Below are 11,488 nucleotides of genomic sequence, written 5' to 3' on the forward strand. Positions count from 1 at the left end.
GGCCGGAAGAGTTCCAGGGTGGCCATCAACTGCAACCGCTGGGATATGGTTAGCGAACCACTTATCTCCATGTCCTCAATGGACCCATCGGCCTTGGCCTGGGCCAGCATGTCCAGGAGGGGATCTTCTTCCCCATCCTCTGGCAGATTGCAGACCGGTAGGACGCAAGCTTCACGTTCGTAGTGCGCCTTCAGCATGTTGACGTGAAAGGCCTTGCGCCTACCCCGAGCATGGTCAAGCGTGACTACGTAGGTGACCGGGTTGAGCTGTTGGTGGACGACGTACGGGCCTTCCCAGGCTGCCTGAAGCTTATCCGTTGGTACAGGGACCAGCGCCCACACCTTTTGACCCACCTGGTAGGTCCGCTCCCGGGCGTTCTGGTCGTACCAGCGCTTCTGGTCAGCCTGAGCCTGCGTCATGTTGTCATGCACCAACTGCGTCAAGGTCTGCATCTTGTCACGGAAGCGCATGACATAATCCACGATGGACACTTCTGTGGGGTTTGGCTCATCTTCCCAGGATTCTCTTATCAACCCAAGGGGTCCCCGGACTCGCCTGCCATACAGGAGCTCGAAGGGGGAGAACCCAGTCGAGGCCTGCGGAACTTCTCTGTAAGCGAACAGCAGGTGTGGGAGGTACCGCTCCCAGTCGCGCCCTTGGGTCTCAACCAGTATGCGGAGCATCTGTTTGAGGGTACCGTTGAAACGTTCACACAAACCATTAGTCTGTGGGTGATACGGACTCGATACCAGCTGCGTCACCTGCATTTTCTCACAGAGAGCCTCCATTAGGCGAGACATGAATTGGGGCCCTTGATCGGTAAGCATCTCCCTGGGAAATCCTACTCTTGAAAAGATGGTCACCAGTGCGTCAGCCACCTTATCTGCCCTGGTTGAAGACAGAGCTACTGCCTCTGGGTACCGGGTAGCGTAGTCTACCACGGTGAGAATGTATCGCTTTCCGGAGCTGCTGGGGACGGACAGCGGTCCTACAATGTCCACCGCGATTCTCTGGAAAGGCTCCTCTATCACCGGCAAAGGAATAAGGGGAGCCTTAAGAGCAGGCCCCGCCTTACCCACTTTTTGACAGGTGGCGCAGGAGCGGCAGTAGTGTGTTACATCTGTCCCCATCTTGGGCCAATAGAAGTGTTGAGACAGCCGTGCCTTTGTTTTGCTGATCCCCAAGTGTTCAGCGAGTGGAATCTCATGGGCAATCCGCAACAACTCGGTTCTGAACTGATAGGGGACGACCACCTGTCTTTCCCTCAACCACTCCTTTTTAGGATCTCCGGGTACTGTCTCCCGGTACAACCTTCCTCGTTCCCAGAACACCCTCTCCTTATCAGACTTGGAGGTGGGCGTCTCGGCGAGACCTCTCAATTTCTCCAGGCTGGCATCTGAGTGCAGAGCAGCCTGGAACTCCATGCTGGAGGCTGCCAGAAGTGACGTCAGGGTACCTCCTTTACTGGGACCCTCTGGAACCGGCTCTGGGTTCACCTCTGGTTCAGTCTCTCCTGTAGCAGCAGAGGGTCCAGAAGACAGTGCGTTACCTGCGATCTGGGCACTCTGACTGCGTGTGACAGCTGCTATGTATGCTGTCTCCCTGGGGATTTCTACAGACCCACCAGCCGGTGCTGCCCTGGGCTCTACCTCCCCATCCACCCCCAACACTTTAGGAGCAGTGCTACTTATGGGCCAGTTACCTTCCTCGGTGGCACTGGTCAGCTGCATGGCATTACCTTCCTCATGGTCCCCATGCACCTCCCCATTCTCTTGAGCACCATTGCTTACTCCTGCCAGGGGTTCCTCAGCCGTCTCACTCCGCAGAGTGACGGGGCTGAGCACTTCGGTACCTGTGGACACATCTACCGCTTCAAAGAAAGGGTTAGCGGGTTCAGTCGGCACAGATACATCAACATCATCATCATCCTTCCTAGGAGAAGAATGGTTATCAGTTTGCTTTGGTACATTCACATCAGCATCAGCATCATACCTGGGGAAAGAATGGTTGTTAGTTACATCATTACTCATCAAGGCATTAGCAGGTAACACATTCAGTTTCCCATCATCAACATCATCAGGGTTAACGTTACCCTTATTATCAGTTTGGGGAAGGGTGTCAGGGACATAGTATGCAACCATCCTCCCCAAGTCAGTCCCCAATAAAACATCAGTGGGCAGGTTTTCAGACACTCCCACCTCCCTCAACCCGCTCCCGGCACCCCAATCAAGAAAAACCCGGGCCACTGGCAAGGGACAACGGGTGAGGGTTCGTTCAGCCCCGGTGTCCTTGAGGCCTGTAGCAAGACGGGCCCCCACCTGAACAGGTTGAACGTTGTCGTCAGCCCTCCCAACCACACCTCCCACCAAAAGAACAGAGGCGTTGGGCCCGGGGGCCTTGGCTGGGGGGTTCTTCGGCCTATCCGGACAGGTGTAAGAGAAGTGACCAGGCCGCTTGCAGTGGTGACACAGGCGACTGTCAGTAGCCGGCCTGTTGTTGGCAACAGGGACAGGGCCTCCGTAGGGACGGCTAGCTGGGGCACTGGGGTTGGTTGCAGGCTTACACCCTTTCCAGCTGGTGGCGACTGGCCTCCGCGTCTCGGGCTTCCGGAAGGCCTCGTAGTTGTCAGCGATCTGCGCCGCTTTGTCCGCGTTCGTTGGTTCGCGGTCCAGGATGAACTGTCGGACCTCAGCTGGGCAGAGATGCAGAAACTGGTCTTTGATCATCAGGTCCCGTAGCTGCTCAAAGGATTCAACGGACAGTCCATGGATCCACTGGTCAAAGTGGGTCCTGAGTCCTTGCACCACATCACTGTAGCTATCGTGTGGGCCACGTTGGAGGTGCCGGAACTTCTTTCGGTATACCTCAGGTGTCAGCCGGTATTTGGCGATCATAGTCGTCATCGGCTTCTGGCGGAAGAGAAGCAAATGCCTCCAGGGCTTTGCCTTTTAGCCCTGGGGTCAAGTACCTTGCCCATTGGTCTCTAGGCAGCTGGTACTGTCTGCAGGCTTTCTCAAAGGCTCGCAGAAACGTGTCCAAGTCCCCGTCCTTTTCCATCATGGGAAAATGCTCTAGCCGGGGTTTAGGAGTCTGGACGCTGCTGGGCTCACTGCTTCGGGCTGTGGGGGCATTCCCACCCCGCTGGAGTACCTCCAGTTCATGGGCCCTCTGCGCCTGGCGCTCGGCTCTCTCAGCCTCTCTTTGGCGCTCAGCTCTCTCCTGAGCTTGCTGGATCAGCTGCAGACGTCCAACATGGTCTTCGGCAGGGAGTTGCTGTAGAGCCAATTGCAGATAGGGGTCCAGGACTTCCCGCCTGGCGGTCTGCACCATCTGGACCCCTGCGGCTGCACCATCGGCACGGGTGCTGCCTTCTGCGCCCTGGCTCTCTTCCCATTGCACTAGAGCCGCGACCAACTGGGCTTTGGTCTTGTCGGCGACATCAATCTGCTTGGACGTGCACAGGGACCTCAGGATGTCCTTATTATGCTGCTTATAATAAGATTCTCCCCACGTAGCCATGGTTGCCAAATAAAAGATAGAAAAGAAAAACGAAGAAATGGGAGGGAATACTTGTACGTACACACAAATGTCTCAGAACTAGTAACCACTGAGTCTGTTCTCCAAAACCTATGATGCAGGATTCCCGCAGGAACCGTGCAGGTTTTTAGTGAGAGGAATGATTGCTCAAACCAAATCACTAATGCTGTAGGATTATCCCACCGCTCTGCCACCAATATGTGACGAACAGCCCACGGCCGTTCGTCCAAATACGGGCGACTAACGGGGGGTCCCGCTGCCACCAATATGCGACGGACAGCGGACCCTGTGTCACCACTATGTCACAGTCCCACCACTGACACGGGTGTATCAGCGGACGGAGGGACGAGACACACTGCCGGCACACGGCTATCACAGGCACGGTTGGGGCTTATCTTAGTTATCCCACCACTGGCACCATGTGACCAAAATATCCAGCAAGCTACTCTCGCTCTACAATTTGCCGCAGGGGGGGTTTTATTTTGGATGCCCCACCACTGCTATCAACCTTCCAAGTACTGCGGGGATTTATGTATATCCCACTTTCTCAGTTCCACTTTGGAACTCGCAGCTCTCCGGCGCCCCCCCTTACCCTCAGGTCAGTCAGGGAACTGCACCTAGGATAATTGGTCGCCGGACGGGCTGCCTGTTGTGAACCGGCAATTAGGCTTCTGCAGTAAGGGAATTATCAATGCTGTGGCCGCAGACCCTTATTCAGCAATATAAGACCCTTCTGGACTGCCAGCAAGCCGCAATAGCCGTGCACAACGCGCTGCCACCAGCCACGGTTACTTAATTCACAGTCTTAAATTAAGAGGGTCCGTGGCAAACCCCTTGAATTAGTAGCGATTATCTAACAAAGGTGTATAGTTCGATTCTTAGAGCATGGAGACAGATCTAAATAATTATTTCATTTATTTTCCGAAAGAGGACAGTGATTACAGATAAAAGTTGCTATAAAATTGAGACATAAAATATGTACAGTACAGGTATAAAATAAAAGTGGAGAAAACAAAGAGATTACACTCACAGTTCCATATTGTTCCTTAGGCAGACCATGTGGCTTTAAGGGGGGTGGAGGGGGAGCTGCACTTCTCCGCTCATCTGGGGGTCTTTCTAGCACGACGACTTGAGCTGTTCTGCTCTGGTTTTGTCCAGGAAATGCTTTATAGACTTGCTATGTGATGACAGGGAATTCTGTATGTCCTTTTAATATCAATGTATTTCTGGGGTCTTACATGCATACTCTGTATATGAAAATGCTGTCTCATGATAATGATTACCTATAACCTTATTCTTCATAAGAAATTGTACGTGATGGATAAACTGTTTACTGCACCCAGTTGGACATTGAAACTACACGTCCACATATTAGGTAGATACTGGGGCCATAAATACTTAGTAAGACAGGTTAATGAGGCTAATTGAGCTATAAACTGTCATGAGGATAGATTTATGAGAATGATATTGGGATCTTGTGTAATTTACCCAAGACCTATTAAAGCTTTCAGCACGTCTACACAAATACTAATAATTAACAGCCGAGTACAATCTGATTGGTTAACGAATATGAATATGATTGGTTGGAACCATTTATGCTTACTGTTGAATGATCAATTGTCCAATGAAATGTGATGATGTAATGTTACCGCCTACTCGAATGAGCATATAAGCTACCTAATTAAATCAGGAAAGGGGGAACATCCTGCAGATACATACCCTGTCTCTGTGTGTGTTTGTTCTCCGCTACTCGAGTAGGCCTCAGACCATAATCTGGCAACCTTCCAGCATATCGATCTCCCATTGAGAGATAAAGATCAAATCACAAACTCATCAGTTGGCGTCTCCTTGGGCGGGCTGGTTACAACAGAAGACCCCAGTATCCTGAAATCCGGCACCCCGCAGACTGACGGCCTAGAGGACACACAGATCAAAATCACCGGTGAAGGTAAGAGCCATTGATTCTTACAAATTCTGTGTCTCCCCTCTGCTAAATGCTCTGAACCGGCTTTTGGGGTACAGTATAGTCTGTCTTCTTACATACCAGCGCTAAGAACCGTAGAATATCCTTGTGATACATAATACGTATGCTGGAGGGAGAAACCTAAAAGCTGCTACGTATGATTGCGCATGAATGATTGAACCAACCTTGAGGGTACTAGGAATTCTTTACTGTGTTTTTTGCCCCTTGGGAGCGTCTCTCCATGGTAACTGGCTTGCCAGGATTCATGTGAGGACACGTCTCTGGCGGCATACGCATAAAGAAGGCTGCGTACGTCCTCTCGGAGAGTGCTAGAGGTACTATTACGGTGTTAAAACGCCGTTACAGACAGGATAGGTCTATCCACCTTCTATTCTGTCTGATACGCACAAACTGCCCTCTAATGGTGCTAAAGAACTTTGAGGTAGTAGGGATTACATTAGCCTGCATACTAATGATAGCTTTAGTCTTCTGGTTGATAAATAAGATCTCTGAGTATACAAGGCTCAGCAGGTTTAGTTGAGGGAAAAGATTTTTACTGGGCTAATAAGAAAATTTGGGGCACATTAGTCTGCCTATAGTTAATTGGATTTGCTCTCTGGTTGATATATAGAATTGCTGAATACGCTAGGACTAATTGTAGAGAAGTGCCATCTCATACTGAGTACGTAGAGATTTAGTGTTAGATGACCAGGAGGGTCATGGCCAGACCACTAAATAGTTAACCTTCTTATCAAGGTTCCCATGGGTTTGATGCCTATCAACTGACCAGTTTCAGTTTAGGACACGCAAGTTCAAACATTGAGCGGGAACCTCATAAAACAACGGGATGCAGTCTATGTCGGCATAGATATTTGCTAAGCACAGTGATAAAGAAGAAGTAGACTTGTTGAGATGTGGGCACACAGTAATAGCGTATATTAAGAGAATAAGTGAATAGCAACCAGAGAAAGAGGCAGATAGAGAGATACGGTCTAGGTGCGGCCTGTACATTGAGTTAGCGAAGTGCAGTCAGTACGGGTCTGCAAGCCATAGGCATTTTACATTTTAGGACAAGCCAGGAGAATTTTTCGCCCCAATACAGTCAAGTATCAACCAGAAAACATAGATAGGATTTTTGGTAGAAGCACCAGGAGGTGATAAGCTTAAGCAGTTAACAGTTTACTGAATCTGTGTGAAGGAATGTGAATGACCTTTGAGACTCTCTGCTGATAAGTGGAAGTGCATGATCTCATGTGTGAAATTCTGTTGTATTGCTTGCCGCGTGTGTGTGTGTGTGCCAGATATTCCATGAGAAAATGTCGTGCCCTAATTGCACATTTGGATTAATGTTGCTTATATCTCCTGACGGTTGGAGAATTGTCAGGGTTATACCAGGAGGGTATATCCAACAGCTCACTGGTTTTGGATTTCTGTCAGACAGATTTCCAGAGTATAAAGTGTTTAGGCTCAATGTGCATGGTATTCCTGCAATTCCCTGGGTCGACGGAATTTCATTAAGTGACATAGAAAATTACAATCTTGTCAGATGTCCATTAAATAATGGTCAACCAGAGACGTACCTGGTTGAAGCGCAGCTTGCTGCTTTGCTCACTGGATTCACATTATAGCATAACACGTATTTGTAGAAGGTATACAGCTAGTTTTTCATAATGTCAAGTTTTTTTTTTTAGAATGCATGTTGATAAGAAGAAAAAAAAGGAGAGGCAGATGGTTCAAGGTACAAAGTTGCCTTTGACTTGAAGCAGTGTTAGATATCCATGGAAGGCAATTGTCAGGTAGTAAAGATAAGGAATGCTTTTAGTATGTGTAATGGAGAAAAAAAAAAAAAAAGAAGAGGAACTCCCGTTATATGTGTAATGGAAATCCACCACTCTGCCACCTATTCGGTATTAATATGGTGATTTCCAAAGGGGGGGAGAAGAGAGGAGAGTCAGCTATTTTTAAATATTTTTAATCCATAAAGGTATCTCTCATTAATCTGGATTTTGAGTTTTTCTTTCCGGAAGGTCCAAGAACCTGGTTGTATGGCGATCACACAGCATGAGATAGTAGAAAGCAGAACCACTCCTCCCTCATAACTCTACAGGGGAGGTGGAGTTGACGGCACTCATTGAGGCGTTTAGGGGGCTTTAAGGTAAGCAAGACACCACATATACAAGTCATTGTTTTCAGGTGAACCTACAACTGCAGCCCCATATGGGGAGGAAAGGTCTTTTCTTACATCAACAGGCCCTGGAAGAGGTTGCCATAGTGGAAGTGAGGGTACATATGAGAAGGAACCCGTGGAGCACGAAGCAAACAAAGTGGCTGGGAATCAGCCAGAAGACCAAGGTACTGGGAGACCCCTGAGGCGCCTCCACTGGTCATGGTGAGCATTAAAGATAACCAGTTAGACTTAAGTATCTTACAGGCTCTGACTCGGTCACCAACCGGGGAAGAGACTGAAGTCTGGTCGGAAGCTGGAGCTCAGAACCGTGGATGGTGGGACAGTGGGTATGTTTGCCAAAATCCTTGCACCATGTGATGGCCCATGACTCAACGCACGTGAGTGAAGACAAAAACTATGTGCTCTGAAGAAAGATGCTGGGTCCACCTGTTTAGCTTTACATTAACATAGATTAGATGCGCACAACACAGATAGACTAGAAAGATGCCATAGACATACACGTGCGCCTGGGCCCTCCTATCCGTTTCAATGACTGCAGATTGACTTCATACAGGCTGCCCAAGGTAAGATGTATGAAGTATGTGCTCGTGTGTGTTGATCTCTTTTCAGGGGACTGGAAGCCTTCCTGATGTCAGAAGCTATCACAACTGAGGTACTCTTTTGTCCACATAGATGTTGTGACTATTTGACAACCCCTGCAGTAGGTCCGGAGTCCAAAAGGGACTCCCATTTGTGTATAAATAAGTTTTTGATTCTATTTTAGTTAATCCAGACATTGGTTGCTGACCAAAAGACACGAAGACCACTGGAGCCACTGGTTGATGGTCCCCGCTAAGCCACATCCGTAGAGTTAAACGGAAGACCGGTCTACACAAGCTACTATGAGGTCCTGGAGTGGAAGAATATGGGTCCTGTCCCTGATGATGTTGGCAGCTCTACTGCAAGAAGGACAAATGGACGAGACACTTCAGAACAGCACATCAGTAACCTTGTGGTTTGACACCAAGGCAGCAACAGCTACATTTAGGATGGACTTGTGTCAGATAGTGAAGTGTCAATGGAATCTTAAATTTGGGAAGAAGAGTAGCAACCCCAATTATAAATATCTAACAGGAGTTGAAGGGGCGGTGGTATATATCTGTGTAACTAGACCTGGAAATGAGAACTGTAATTCTTGGTCAGATGCAGCTTGGAACACGGGAACGTCATGGGGGTATAAGCCAGAGGAAGCCATGACTCGTGTTAGTTCATCAGGAAAGCCTCTCCTCAAGAGGATGAATATTGCTGTACCCATTCCAAAATGGGGTTGTGATCCAGAGGTTTTGGACTGGAGATTCTCTTGCAATCCTCTCCTTATAACACTGGATGAACCCTCTCTTGGAGATGAAGGTCTCTATGTATTGGGACTGTATACCCCAGGTAGACAGGTTCAGCAGGGAACATTTTGGTTAAAAGCTGTTCCTGCACAGGACAAGGAACAAGAGGAGGACAAACCCCAAAGGTCAGGAGAAATGTTGGATGTTGATGGAATTGGAGAATTAGGCTATGAGGAGAAGTTAGCCGTAGAAACAGGCTACACAGAGAGGAATGAATGGTTGCTATGGATGAAGTATACTACAGAGCAAAATAACAAAACTGATTGTATTGCATGTGCAACCGCTAGGCCCCATTTAGGGACTATTCCCCTCAGATATTCAGAACAGGACCAGGAAGATGGGTAGGAAATCTAACTTCAGAGTTTTGTCACAACACCATCCCAATAAATACAGATACAGGAGGGTTTAAAGCCAGTTGGTTTCAAAACCAAACTATAGCAAGGAGTGACATATGGTGGTTATGTGGAGATATGAAATTGAGGCCTAGGTTGCCACCAAGTTGGGTTGGCAGCTGTGCTCTAGTTCAAGTGCTCATGCCATTTAAAATAATTTCATCAGAAGAGATTAAAGGAGGTGGAATGAATGTTGAAACCCTACACAGAAATAGAAGGTCAGTACCTGCTGGGTCCTTTGATCCTAGAGTTTATATAGACAATATAGGGGTACCCAGAGGGGTACCGGATGAGTACAAGGCCAGGAACCAGATAGCAGCAGGTTTTGAATCAATTTTCTTTTGGTGGGTGACAATTAATAAAAGTGTGGATTGGATAAATTATATTTATTATAATCAGCAAAGGTTTATAAATTACACAAGGGATGCAGTAAAAGGGATAGCTGAACAATTAGGCCCAACTTCTTTAATGACACATCAGAATAGGATGGCTTTGGATATGTTGCTAGCGGAAAAAGGGGGCGTGTGCAAGATGTTTGGAACGTTTTGCTGTACCTTCATCCCCAATAATACAAGTCCAGATGGGAGTATCACCAAGGCGTTGGAGGGTCTTACATCCCTGTCCGAAGAATTGGCAGAAAATTCGGGTATCAACAATCCCTTCATGGACTGGTTGGAATCCTGGTTCGGTAGATGGAGTCATCTTGTGTCCAGCCTCCTCATCTCTCTGGCAGTAGTAGCAGCAGTACTTGTGACCTGTGGATGCTGCTGCATACCATGTATCAGAGGACTACTTCAAAGACTGATTGATGCGTCTATTACTAAAACTATGTATATTACGATGAAACCTTACAATAATGATTATGAGCAAATGGTTTGAGGTTGAGAATTAGATATGATCTCCCTTTCCCTATGGGGAATTCGGCAGAAGAAGGGTTAGGAAGTCCGACACTGGCATTAGGCCTTTGAATGTACCTATATGTGAATGGTAGAGTCATATCTGTTCTCAAAAGGGGGGACTGACAGGGAATTCTGTATGTCCTTTTAATATCAATGTATTTCTGGGGTCTTACATGCATACTCTGTATATGAAAATGCTGTCTCATGATAATGATTACCTATAACCTTATTCTTCATAAGAAATTGTACGTGATGGATAAACTGTTTACTGCACCCAGTTGGACATTGAAACTACACGTCCACATATTAGGTAGATACTGGGGCCATAAATACTTAGTAAGACAGGTTAATGAGGCTAATTGAGCTATAAACTGTCATGAGGATAGATTTATGAGAATGATATTGGGATCTTGTGTAATTTACCCAAGACCTATTAAAGCTTTCAGCACGTCTACACAAATACTAATAATTAACAGCCGAGTACAATCTGATTGGTTAACGAATATGAATATGATTGGTTGGAACCATTTATGCTTACTGTTGAATGATCAATTGTCCAATGAAATGTGATGATGTAATGTTACCGCCTACTCGAATGAGCATATAAGCTACCTAATTAAATCAGGAAAGGGGGAACATCCTGCAGATACATACCCTGTCTCTGTGTGTGTTTGTTCTCCGCTACTCGAGTAGGCCTCAGACCATAATCTGGCAACCTTCCAGCATATCGATCTCCCATTGAGAGATAAAGATCAAATCACAAACTCATCAGTGACATCACGGAGAGATGCATGCTGGGTTAATCCCACCTCTCCCTTTTGGATTTAGAATTACACTAGAAAACTTATACTAATCATAACTCCGTGGGGGCAGCCCGCACAGACACATATAGGGCATCATTGGTTGTGAGTTGTTGAGTACAATGATTCAAGACCAAATATGCAGTAGTTCTGATACACCGTTTTGAAGGAACCCATATTTCAGGTTCTGTAAGTCTGAGAACTACGCCACAGGCGCCGTAAGGACGCCGGGATCGCGCAGATCACAAAAATATGATTGTTATATCTCTAGGGTATATGGTTTTCGCAGGTCAGGCTCTTAAAGGTTTACTTCTGATTCCTGATTTCAAACAA

At 47.3% G+C, this 11,488-nt stretch overlaps 1 long non-coding RNA gene across 1 annotated transcript; it reads left to right on the plus strand.

Annotated features, from left to right (window-relative positions):
* Window positions 1-4,749: 4,749 nt before the first annotated feature.
* LOC141078324 (uncharacterized) lies at window positions 4,750-11,008 on the plus strand. Its single transcript, XR_012227799.1, has 2 exons — window positions 4,750-5,485; window positions 8,452-11,008. It is a non-coding gene; the product is annotated as an uncharacterized lncRNA (long non-coding RNA).
* Window positions 11,009-11,488: the final 480 nt, after the last annotated feature.

The sequence above is a fragment of the Dendrobates tinctorius genome, unplaced genomic scaffold, assembly GCF_039654945.1.
Source record: "Dendrobates tinctorius isolate UK_male_01 unplaced genomic scaffold, ASM3965494v1 ptg000535l, whole genome shotgun sequence".
NCBI lineage: Eukaryota > Metazoa > Chordata > Amphibia > Anura > Dendrobatidae > Dendrobates > Dendrobates tinctorius.